At 38.4% G+C, this 12,179-nt stretch overlaps 1 pseudogene; it reads right to left on the bottom strand.

Annotated features, from left to right (window-relative positions):
• Positions 1-3: 3 nt before the first annotated feature.
• Positions 4-11,690, bottom strand: LOC114746018 (mediator of RNA polymerase II transcription subunit 12-like; annotated as a pseudogene).
• Positions 11,691-12,179: the final 489 nt, after the last annotated feature.

Below are 12,179 nucleotides of genomic sequence, written 5' to 3'. Positions count from 1 at the left end.
AAAATCCCTGATAGGTTCATTAGTTGTCTTCGAGGAAGGTTTGACTTGAGCCAACTGGGAAGGCAATCACTCAACAGTGCATGCAAAACCAGCAACAAACGATCAAACAAACCATCAACAGAAAATCTACCAAAGCAGCTTCAGAAGGTGATTCCACTTCCCTCTTCAGAAGAGAAGAATGCATGGCATCCACCAAAATGTCAGCATCCTCATGCACGACCCGATTACAGAGAAGACGAAGAATTACAGAGGCAAGTGAGTTTCTCATATTCCGCACAGATGGCTCCCTGCAAAATTCAATATATGAACTCAGATAAATTGAATTCATCGTTCTAAAATAGGACAGTTCACCCAACTATAGATATTTTGTATGCTACAAGTATTTCATAATCTCAAAATTACACAGGCCACAACCAAGTTAGCTACCATTTCCAACACCAAAAAAAGAGTTCTCAGAACCATTATGAACTATGATAGAAGGAAAAATCTATTATCATCAGTCTGACAGCTCAAACACATCATATTGCAGCATGCAGGTATCTTATCAACATGTTAGAAAAACACATTGCATTTAACAAACTGAGAAAGGGTACCCACATCTATAACAGCAAATGGGTTAAGATACAGAAGGCCAGATCACTAAACACTTTCCAGATATATAACATGCTAAACATCATCCAAGACTATTCCTATTTCACTCTGCTGCAAACATAAATAGAACAGCAATAGTAATAACAATTCAGGAAACAAGACAGCTATCTCAAAAATAGCATAGAAAAGCCTGGGAAGATAATAAATCTACTCATAAATTACCTATCTGTGCAAAGAATGGGAAGAAATCTCATGAGTAATTGCAAACGTAATGACATTGAAGCACGTAATGCTGCAGCGGAAGGTGGAGCAGAATCTGTAGCAGATACTGTAGCAGCTGCTGGTCGCCTTCCTAACCCAGGCTGCCACCTCTCATATTCTTGCGGCTATTTACTTTATTTGTTTGACCTTCAATTCCAGAAGGAGTACTTCCGGCTGGCTTACTCTCCCGGCCAAAGTAACTGCAGTTATTTGTTGCTCAATATTATACAACTGCTTGATCAAATCATTTGCAAAGGAATTGCGAGATTCTTCAGAGATTTGATCAATGCAAGGAAGTATCAACCCAATAAGAGCCCTTTCAGTCACATGCTGCTGAATTATGCTCAAGTTCTCTGAATCATTTCCATGAGAGAGCCCCTTTAGGGTCCTTTTCAAGTCCATTCCCTCTTCAACAACTTCTCCTTCTTCAAGACAAGCAGCTTCAATTTCTTTTTGTCCCCCTTATTAGTAAATGAATCACTACCAGGACTACACCCATCCCCAGGGCTCCCAAAACTGGGTTTTAACAGAAGGCCTTTACTCTCAGCAATATTGTTTAGCCTTTGTCTTATTGTCTTCCGACCAAAAAGCACATCTGGACCTCCAAGAAACCATTTTGCCTGCAACAACATTGAATCCTCCAGTGATCTGCCAAAAAGATGGACCAACTCTGAGAAAAGGGGTGCAGCATCAGGTCTGACCAATAACCTTGTGAGTATAATTATTATAAAATTGCTCTCATTTTCAGAAGCAGAAGCAGCCTTCTCTGAACTAGGTGAGGATAGCTGTATAGCATTGGCCAAGGACATGTCGTGTGTCTCAAGTTTTTCAATAAGGGCTTGTTCATTAAGAAGCAGCCTGAGTTCCACCCACTGCCAGTGAAATTTAGCAGGTTGCAAGCTATCTAAAACATTCACAAGCTTATCCTGCAGCTTTGATTCACTATCATTGAACCGAATTTTAGACTCGCCATGACCAGAAATCCGGCTCCCATCCTCCTGTGTAAACATAGATTGTAACATCTTACAATCAATGATGGCATTCAGAAAAAGCCTGGCACGGAGAGGAATGAAGGCCTTAGACTTCAAATGCATATCAGAGCCATTTGACTCAAGCAAATTTGCAAATTCAGCATCACTTGAATCTGCAGCCATGAGATCATAAAGACCCTGACTGTCTCTCAAACATACTTCTCGAAAAGGCAAATGTTTCACTGCATCATTCATGGCCATTGTAAGAGACTGATACAGTTGATTCATGTCTTCACGGACTGCAATATTAGCATTCAGAATGAAAGGCCGCCACATAACAAAGGCAAATATTGAGTAGGCAGGTGGAAAGACCAAGCTTAAAGGGAGCATTCGCTGCATCCTTAAAAGAGCTATAATAGAAGGCTCACCCAAGAGTTCCACCACTAATCCTTCACAAACGGTTCTGCAGTTCCCAACAAGCAATCTAAACCAATGAACATAAAGTTCAATCGAACCATCAACTTTAAAAGCCCCAACTGAACGTGCATTCCCATTAGAATTAGATCTTGTACTTCTTGCAAATTGTACTACATCCAGCCCCTCCTTTAATTTTAGAATTGTTACCATTCTTTCCAAGCTGGTAACACCATATATAATTGCACCAACAACAAGTGCAGAAACCGCAGCAATTTTTGTTGCTTTACCAACCACGACTTTATTAGAATTAATTTGTACATCATTTGAAATACTAGTATTGGTGTCATGGACTTCAGAAGACATTTGAAACTGACCTCGGGATGCTTTACCAGAACCAGCAAGAGCAGTGAAAGCTTCTGTAGCAAGTGCAATTTCAAATACACGGCTTTGGCGCTCTCCAAGGGCTTCCTTAAGCAAACAAAGGCAAATAATATGCATCCGCAAAATGCATCTGGCATAGTTCAAGGAAGTAGTAGCCGATGTACTACTTGAATGATTACTGCCTGCTGAAAAATCAGGCATTTTTGCAACACTACCAACAATGGCAGAAACAGCTGAAGAGACCAAAGAAGGATCCCCTTCTTGTGCAGCACCACCAGTCTGCCTTATGCAATCAACCAGACCCACAACTATTTGTTGAGCAGTCTGATATCCATTATCCCATTTTTCAACAGCAGGACCTTTTGAAGTGCTAGAAGCAAATACTTTCCTCTCTTTCCCGAAAAGATAGTGAATTGCCTCTTCAACATGACGCTGCACAATGTCTCTCATACCCAAACCTACTCTGGATAACCGTCCACCACTAATCTTTTGACGGAAAAAATCATCAAGGTCCTCAACTCCTGCTGGTACTCCAAGTGGAATCCCCAACTCCGCATCCACTAACCGTCCAGACTCAAGTTCAGAGGAAAGCCTCTTATCACATGTTGCCTTAAAATTTTTCTCCCACTCAATGACGCCACTCACACTACCATATTTTTTCAACAAATAACGAGAAAAGGGTAGTGCTCCTGAACCTGAAATTCTCCCATTGGATGCTACGATAGCAGCAGCACGATGCATAGCAGCTGACAAAGCTTCAGGAATAAGATCTGCTGCAGCTAGAATGTTTTCATACCTGGACCAAAGATAATGCATGACAATCATCTTAATTAACAAGGAAACAGTCCAACACAATAATAAGAGAAGCAAAAGCAAGTTGTTTATGAACCACTGGTTCAATAATATTTTACAAAATAAGAAATAGTTTTATCTTGTCTAAAAAGGACAGAAAACAAGAACATAATAAAGAACAAGATTCAATGTAAGGTAAAAGTGTGGTACAAGCTCAAAGGAAGTTGTGGAAACCTTATAAGACACTAAGCAAACCTAGACCACTAACATTTTATTTTTAAAACTAAAACCCGCCCATTCCATTTTACCAATATAATAGTTCAAGTCATTTGAGCAAGCCTAAGCAGCAGTCAAAGTAATACAGGTTTTGTTGAAGCTGCCCACATTTACTCAAGATTAAAAAGGAGGATGGCAAGAAATACTAAGTTAGGTACTTTCAACAAAAAATATAATTGAACCAAAATACATAATACATAATAGATCCATTATAAGTCTCAACAAGTTATTGGCAAAAAGAGGCTGTTTAGATCATCTATATCTATATTTCAGAAATAGGAGGCTAAGCCATTAGAAGGCGATACAACATCAAATATGCAGAAATGAGATGAGGAATAGAATGGAATTCACATGTTGAACTTGCCAATATAGCAAAAGTGGGCACATCTAACAAACAAAAACTATATAATTGAAATTAAAAAAGCACAAACCTTCGCAGTGATGATAGCAAAAAAGCCTCTCCCACCTCACAAACTTGGTTTTCCACATTCCTTGGCAGCATCAGAACATTCCTGCCACTATGAATAGTAGAACTGGGGCTAATGACAACCTTAGGCAGCAACCAGAGGAGGAACTTGACAGCTGATACTAAATCATCCGAGATATCCATCAGATAAATTATAGCAGAAAGTTCATCCTCACCAAGTTTCCACCGTATTGAACTCCAATCATCCACAACAGCAAAAGGCCTACCAAACTGGCCAACCTTGCCAACATTTTTCTCAGTCTCTTCTATGAGACGCCTAACTACAGTCATCAACCAAACTGTTACTGATCTTCTCTCAACAAAGCGAAGCCTTTTTAGTGTTTTCCCTACTGAAACTATATCCCCACATCGACTTGTTCGATTTCCATCCACTGACTTTGAGCTGTCACCCTCATTGGCAGTTCTGTGGTGAGGGCAACTGACTCTGTTATCACAGACATGACTAGTAGATGCTCCTTGGCTACCCTCAATTCTAGCAGCAGCCAATTGTGCAAGACTCTGGGTTTTGCGCACAGTCTTTTGGCGACTTTTAGTAACCTGCTTGATTGGTTTAAGTGGTTGATCAACTTTCAGAGACTCCAAGGACTTCAGCCCCTTCTTCACCCACCATGTATCTTCATCATCAGATAGAACGGGAGAATGACCTTGACCAAATGAATTTCTTTCCTCGCTTAATTTTTGTCTCTTTGCCTTTCTGCATTCTTCACACCCAGGTGTAACTTCCCCCGGATCACTCTTGCTCTGAGGAGACCCAATAGGTCTTTTAACACTCCCTTGAGAGTCATCTGATCCCACAGAGCTCAAATTAGAAAAGCTACCAGGTAAGTGTAGCAGCATTGAGATGGCTTCTTTCAGTTCTTCAATATCAATGTTATTTTTTATATTTTTTGAAGACAGTTTAGAAGGTACATTTTTCCAGTGATCAATTGGACCTATAGAAGCTCCATCCTTTGTGGAATCTGAAAATTTTTTCTTTAGACCAGATGAACCAGCACCATTATTGTCATTAAAGTGATCGCTAAGAGGAGAATGAAGCATAAGGCGCCGTTCATTTGAGTAGATTTGCAAAGCTTCCACAAGATGCGGCTCCTCAACTAGGCCTGATTCTTCCAATGCATCACGCAGAAACTGGCCAGGAAGTTGCTTCAGGATTCGGTAGTGTCTCTTCTGTCTCTCTAGGTCAACCACATTCACATTCATATCCATGATCCCACTCACTATTAGCTGGCGTACATATGCCAAGGGGTAAAATATACCTGCCCGTATGAGCTCCACTATGAACAAATGAAGTCGTTTGAGACCTTCACCTTTATGGACCACATGCTGATCGATCCAACAAACTATAACATCATGTAGGGGACCTGGGCTTTCAAACATAAGCGACGGACTTCTACTACTGTATCCGTTTTTTGATTTGGATTTTACTTTTGACACGTTAGCCATAAAAGTCTGGGTACTCTGCTGTCCAGAACATTTTGCTAAGTTGCTGACTCCATGAATGCTTTCATTCTTTCGCCTTGGACGATTCCGCATATCCCTCATATTCATCTTTAAAATCCTAACTGCTATATGCACTTGAGAAAGATCTTTCCTGCCTGTGAACTTGATGTCACATAGGGGAGCACCCCGAAAATCCCTGAAATCACATGTTGCCCACTCACAGAGGAAAAACACAGAATGAATGAGTGACATATTCACAGTCCCGATCCACTTGAGTGATAACCTTAAGCAAGGGCTGACTTTCGAAATCCACCCTTCAGATGCAACCCCATCATAAAGGTCTTCAAAGAGTAACTTATAGGCTCCATGTATATCACCTAACATAAGGGACTTATCCAAAACTTGAGCAGCCTTAGCTAGACAGTAACCAGGATAGCCTGGGTTTGCAGCTTTCACAAGATCTCCTGCATGCTTTTGAATGGATGTAATAACATGGCTAAATGCCAATGATTGATATTGCGCATCAAGTCCTTTACTTCTAAACATAAATGCAGCATCTTCTGAACTACTTTTTACCTTTCCCGCCACTTCAGATGTCTTCAGTAGAAAATTCCCATCATTTACTGTATGCGAAAGCACACAGGATGGTAAAGGAAAGCAATCTAAAGCAACAAAAGTATCTGGTGCTGCAAGAATTAAATACCGAAGCATCTCAATCAGAGCAGACGTTGTATATGCCCTCCGAGAATTGTCAACTAGATCTGATCCACCGGGTGCAGGATCACGAATGATGCGAAGTGCTATTCCAGCAAGACTGCGTACATATGCTTGAGATTGAACAATGGTTTCTAAAAAGCCATAAATAATAGGCAATAGCAGCTGTAAAATCTCATGCATTTGTTTTTCCTGAAAGGAACAGAAATGTCATAAATCAAAACCTCACAGAATAAAACCTTTAAAATCACTTATACGCAAAAGAGCAAGACCACACGACTGATTGTCCAAAGATTAATACCTTTAATTGAGTCAAAACCCAATCAATGACAAGAGAGGGAAGAATCAGCCCTTCAGTGTGATGCCATTGCAGAAGCCGCACAACATACCACCATTTAAAATGTAAAGATGGCTCATCAGAATCAGAAAAAGATGATAATGAATCAATTCTGTGTTGCAGCGAACCAGCATAAGGAATTTGTGGTGATCGATCCCGACTATTAGGAGCAAAATGAGAAGCATTTTTTGAGAAGAATTCATCCAGAAGAGATTGCAGGTAATCAACAACATCTTTAGTCCAATGCTCAGAACGAGTCAGCTGAGTTTTATCAGCAGTCCCTGAAGATAATGAGGCAGATCCAGGCCGAACCTGCAAAATTCAACCACAACCTAGGTTCCATTATTAAAAGGAACAGTACTTTGGGAAATGGTACTTTGGATATACCCCAACACTGACGTATCCCCACCTGGTTGAGGTAAGTTACTTTAATAAACCAGGTTGCCCTCAGTAATGGAACATTATTCTTGATAAGAACTTCTAGAAGTGATTTCTTCTTATAACCATGAGGAACATGATCAGCCAAAGAACGTAATCGTTTGTGCTGTTGAGATAAGCCCTGGAACAAAAAATGCAAGGAGTTTAAGTTATTGAAACAATAGCAATAGCTGGACCATCAATGTACTAAAACAAGACAACAATCAAATAAGATTGGTGAAAACACTCAAGGAATTGACAGGCATATCATCCTCGAGTGAGAGCTCAATCAATTTGTTACAGAAACTTACAGGACAAGGATTGTTTTAAGTTCGTAAATAGGCAAATAGATAGACCTAGACTGCTCAGCATATATTTAAGATATTACCATTCCGAATGTTTGACATGGAAGGATTCATATTTTTTTAATGTTTTATTTTGGCCCATCCCAAGAAGAGGCCCAAACCATCCATTCAAGCATTTTACCAGGATATTATTCTCCTCATAAATATTTGGTGGTAAATCTTTCAGCTCTCACTCCTTGATTAGTCCCTAAAGTCGACAGCCTGAGTCAACTAGGGCCAAATAACATGAATGATGCCTAGCTAAGTAAGTCAGCATCGTAACTTTTCTAATTACAAATTGCATATACCTCAATCCATTTCTTCCGCAAGTCTTCACCACATGGCCTTAGTTCAGGGAAAACACCAGGCTTAGTGAGATGTGATCCTGAAAGAGCAACACCATAGACTTGACCAGCCTGCCATAGTAAGCACTATGAGTCATATCCACTAAACTTCACAGAAGACCCAAAAAAAAAAAAAAAGAGTACACAATTGACTTATTGTTGCAGCATATTTTCAGCAAGCATAACAGAAGCAGAATAAAAATTTTTACCTTCCGCTTTTGAACACGAGATTCATTGATGGCCCTCAGGCGTTTTCTAATGGCCTGGCAAGAAGATGGACTCAAATTATTTTTTTTCCTTAAAAACAAAAATAAATAGAATGAGCACGAATACGTGACCGAGATAACAGATTTACCTCTTTGCAATTTAGAACAATTGTCTTGTTAAAGTTTGCAACCTGGTTCAGTGAAATTTCTCTTGCTTCCTGATGACTCAGAAAGCATCCCAACGTTAGACAACAGGAAATCAGGAAAAGGATATTAAATTTCAAAGTATTCTTAAGACTTGATTATCAATCATTCATCAAATAAAGCTAGAAGCGAAGAATGCAGACTGTACCACTGCTTCAACTATCATGAACAACAATCGGTTGACAGAAAAAGTTAAAAAGAAATCTAATTCTACACGTAATAACAATCTAACCAATACCACTACAGATCAAATAAAACAAGATCATCTTTTCACCCGAAGAAATTAAATTACAAAAAAATCATCTTCTCAAAACAAGAACAAGTGAACACAACATCACAACATATGGCTTTTGAATAAAAAATGATGCTGCCACAATGCAGTGCTTTAATTGAAGTGTGAAGTTACAAGTAGCATTGCCTGGGGACCAGAAAAATGAAATAAAGAAGGACACATTAAAACTTGAATATACCACGGCTGCTTCAATATTATAAAAGAATTGCAAGGAGTAAATTGCAAGAAAACAAGAATTAGAAAAGTTTGAGGCATGCATCTACCACTCTTTCAGAATAAATCAGAAAAGGGTGTTTGGAGGAAATGCAAAGCAAAGAAAGAAGAAATGCCAATATATTATGACTTCAATATATACTAAATACATTCAACAAAAAATAGTACAATATAATAAAAGGACGGTCAGGAGCGCTCCCAATAAATTCAAAACTCCATGAAATAATCATTGGATGTGTATAAACAAAACGTGCATTGTCAAATCTGCTACTAATACAACCAAAACAGAATAAACCAAAGAGAAGTTTCATCATTCTACCTCAAGGCTCTCAATTGTCTCTCTATATCCAGATTGCACATATTCTCTTGTTAGAGTCTCCTCAGGGCAATTTGGTGTTTGAGGGAAAAAATCTGGTGGCCCAAGTCTGAGATTCAAATATTGACGTTTAATATTCAAATTTGATACATCGAGGATGATATGAATGCAAGAAAAATTAATAGTAGCTACAAAGTTGAACAACTGTGAGCTATACGCTTCAGAGTGAAAATTAACAAAATCCAAATATACAAGAAGTGAAGCATAGAATGATCAAAATCTATGAACTAAAATTAAACAATACATTAAAAACAGCTGCTCTGGTATCAGGGATTACCTAGAGTTTAACGGCTCTTTATCGCACCTCAATTTGTATGGGGCTAGCTGTGGTTGACGCCTGCACATACAAAACAAGGGTGTCGAGAGGAATTGGACGCATTAGGTCACTAATACGGATAGCTATCAAAATTAGTAAACTATTTTATTACTATGTATCAAACAAAGAAAATCAGAAATTAAAGTTATTAGCAATATTAAGTCAAAGTCAGAAATGAACTACAACTGTCATCCTTAGTATTTAACCAATTAGCTTAAAACACAGAGATTTATAATCTGCATACTCTTAGTCGGTTGGCTGACTGAACCCAAGGATCACATGTTTTAGTAGCTGGCTTTGGATTAAACTTCAATAAAATGAAAGAGCTTTTCACTCAAAAAAAAAAAAGAAAAGAAACAAAACAAAAATGAAACTTTTCTGCATCCATCGCATATAATCAAAAGTAGACAATTTAGTAAACTGAGATGGGATTCTTATACAGTTAATAAGAACAAGAAATAAAAAAAACAAATTGAAACATTCTGATTGGTAAAGAATAAAGGGGAAAAAATCAGAAGTTGCGAGAAGAATTAAATATTAAATATTATCATAATAACTAGGAGAAGAAGAAAAAAATTGGCAATAAGATCTCAAGGAGACAGAGAAGAATACCTTGAACTGATCAAGTAGTTAGCTGGTAAAGATGATTCAGATCTTCCAGTGTCCCTAGCTGAAGGCCCACCAATTCCACTGTTATTAACTGCACTAGTGCAGCTGCCAGCATGATACCTTTGCATTTCCCCCAACTATCACCAGCATACTGCCCCCAGCATCAAAACACAAGCAGTTGGATAGCTATAAAGCACCATTGACAATGTCTTAAGTTCTTTTCAACAAAAAACCAAGTTGCGCAGGCTACAAAAAACAAAGCATGCAAATCACAGTAGCCAAGGAACAACCCTTAATTAAAGAAAATAACCTTAAGTTTTGAATCTGTGTCACTGGATATCCTTTAACTGCTATAGAATGTACTCAGAGATAACATATCCCAGGCATGGGGCATAACGTATGGACCAGAAGAAGAACCACTACGAATTACGAAATATCAAGAAACGTGCATCCAGAGTGAGCAATTCATAAGCTTGTACCGTGTCCTCCGAAAAAGAGAAAGAGATAAATGGTGCCTTAACTTTCAAAATTAAAAATCTCAGGAAAATTAAAACCTCAAACTCTCCCCCAAAGTGAGTCCTGCTTCAACAGCATAATAACCTAGCCCGAACGCCATTGTGGAGAATAAACGGAAAAAGTTGACATTTTAATTAAGAAATTTAATATTTTTATGTTGAAATATAAGTCCATGGTCCATGTAAATCCAAATGCACTTCCAAGAAAAATATGAAGACATTCACGATTAGATAAATATATCCCCGCATGTCCCATATCTGTCATGCAAATGAAAATACGGGAACCCCCAACAACTTAGTTAACGAAATACTAGAGTGGATACGGACATGAAGTATAATCATATAGAGTTAAAACCTTCGATTATTATCTATCTCAGAGGAATTATAACATTTAAATAATACTTGTAAGAGACGGCGCCACCATTAAACTAAAATTTTGAACTTCACGCCCTGCATTTTGGAAATGCCAGGATTTATAACTCCAGCCCATATCCTGGCAAGTAAATTACAAGCGACAATAGAAAGCAGCATAAATCAATCAAAACGCCCCCGATCCAGGTACATACGTCCAAAACCCATGATACAATAACCTCGATTGAAACTTATTCCCTCACGCTTATATCACCAAGTAGTTTATATTACGTTTGAAGTAGCTAAAGCACAAAAAGAAACTTATTCAGGTGTGAAACAAATTGGAAAAAAACCCACTGACTTAATCTACCAATTAATTTCAACTTACTATTGAATCCAAGATGCCCACAAATTCTGGAAACATCATCACGCAACGAAATAAATCAAATCAAAAGCAAAATAACCGCCGGAATTAGAACTCCAAAGCACGATCCAAAACTAGGGTTTTCTACGAATTCTAATTCTTCAACTTGATAAATGCGCACGAGAGCTAACTGTGAAGCTGAAAATTGGGCCTTTGACGTGAATAAAGCTAGGGTTTTGATTGGCAATACCGCAAAACCTAAGAGCTTTCGAAAAATAACGGTAATAAGATTTAACATAAGGAAAAGCTGGACATACCTCGTGAGAAATTTCGAGCCCTGAGAGAGAGAGAGACGAAATGCACTGTGGATAGAGAAAGTAAGAGAGGGAAACGAGTTGCCACCGAGATGGAGGGTCGCAAGCTATGAGGGCTTTGACTCTCAGCTTTGCTGATGACGACGATGGTGCTTCTTCTGTTTCTTCTGCGTGATGGATTAAAGGGCGAAGGGGTTGGATCTAGTAATTATTAAACATTATGATTATCTTTTCTGTATTCCAATTTTGACCTCATAAAATCATGTTATTACCCTGAACGTAGTTGGAGGTGCACAATTTAAAGGGGCTGAAATGGTCAAACGAGTCACGAATGCAATCCATTGCGGAGTCAATCCGTAATGCATCCACTGGGGAATTAATTTTTTTTAACCATAACACCAGCAACCCCTATATCACCAGTCACTCCTTTTGAGATTTAAAAATTAGGCCAAAAAATCTTGCAAACTAATTTTGTATAACATCCCCGCTTCAAATATTTTTAATTCACTGATTATTAATACTTACGCACACATATATGTACATAATTACATATATACTTTTTGGTCAACCATGTATATAAAGAGAATTGGGAAATATTCATAATCAATGAGGCGGCACATTTTTTATGTTTGTATACTGTGAGGGGA

Source organism: Neltuma alba, unplaced genomic scaffold (assembly GCF_004799145.2).
Source record: "Neltuma alba isolate B1F8T4 unplaced genomic scaffold, ASM479914v2 tig00004865_pilon, whole genome shotgun sequence".
Classification (NCBI taxonomy): Eukaryota; Viridiplantae; Streptophyta; class Magnoliopsida; order Fabales; family Fabaceae; genus Neltuma; species Neltuma alba.
The sequence above is the reverse complement of the archived record's forward strand: the minus strand, read 5'-3'. Positions and strand labels throughout refer to the sequence as shown.